Source organism: Poecilia formosa, unplaced genomic scaffold (assembly GCF_000485575.1).
Source record: "Poecilia formosa unplaced genomic scaffold, Poecilia_formosa-5.1.2 Scaffold854, whole genome shotgun sequence".
In the NCBI taxonomy this organism is placed as follows: domain Eukaryota; kingdom Metazoa; phylum Chordata; class Actinopteri; order Cyprinodontiformes; family Poeciliidae; genus Poecilia; species Poecilia formosa.
The window spans coordinates 34,304-35,295 of NW_006800793.1; the positions used below are offsets into that span (position 1 = coordinate 34,304).

Genomic DNA, 992 nt, shown 5'->3' on the forward strand with positions numbered 1-992 from the left:
CCTCAAGTCCTCCAGCCGGCAGCTGCACCTGTCCCAATCCCTCTGAAAACCCGACTTATCTGTCCGCCCTCCTCCGCCACCTACTCAGTCCGCCGACCTCAGTGCCTCTTATCTCCCCTTCAAGGTCTGAATCCATTCCTACAAGTAGGATCAAACATCTCCGTTCAACACTCTAAGTTCCCACTGAACTTGAACTCACCGTTTTTGTTTGTCTGCACTCCAGTTTCCCTGAGACCCAGGCAGGCAGTTCTTCGATTCTGAACCATTTTTCATTGTTTGTATTCTGTCAATAAATCTAAGAAACCTTTTACCTGAACCTCAGAGTATTTTCTGCATGTGGGTTCGAAAATTGAATGAAATCATGACAGTTTCTGGCCTCATGTACAAGCAAGCACATAGAGAAAATGGTTCTTTCAATACATATTGTTCTAAACAGTGTCCAGACAACACAAATTGATAATGATGTGCATCACTGAAGTATCTATGTAGAACATTGAACTATTATGTCATACTATTGATCATATGCTGTGTATTAGGAACAACATAACTTTGGAACTAACAGACCATTTTAATCTAGTTTGATGTATTAGGTGTAAAACAGAGATGGAGGCTAGGACATTTTTCTCCAGCCTGGAACTTGGTCTTTGAGCATGTACCATCTTCCTTGATTCTTGAAAATAAAAGTCCATAGAGTAACCAGCTGACTTGCATCTTCTTAATTAAAACAAATACACAAATTTTGGTTCTAAAAATTTGACTTCAGCTCCAAAACTGAGCAATAACACAAAGGGCTTAGACTTATACAAGACCGCTGGCTAAAACAAAATAGGAGCCCAAATGATTATGGCTGCATTGGTCCTTAATAAGAACTGAACTTTATTCAGTGTAGCTTTAGTGATTAACTGTGCTGGCTGACTAGCAACTTTGAAAAAGTTGGTATAGTTAATCCTATTCTTTATTTATTGCTGTTAACACTTTAAGAATTTTCACTG

General features: G+C 39.1%; 1 long non-coding RNA gene across 1 annotated transcript; it reads left to right on the plus strand.

Moving 5' to 3' along the window:
- Nucleotides 1-59: 59 nt before the first annotated feature.
- LOC107834926 (uncharacterized) lies at nt 60-337 on the plus strand. The gene is made up of 2 exons (XR_001660763.1): nt 60-144; nt 224-337. It is a non-coding gene; the product is annotated as an uncharacterized LOC107834926 (long non-coding RNA).
- Nucleotides 338-992: the final 655 nt, after the last annotated feature.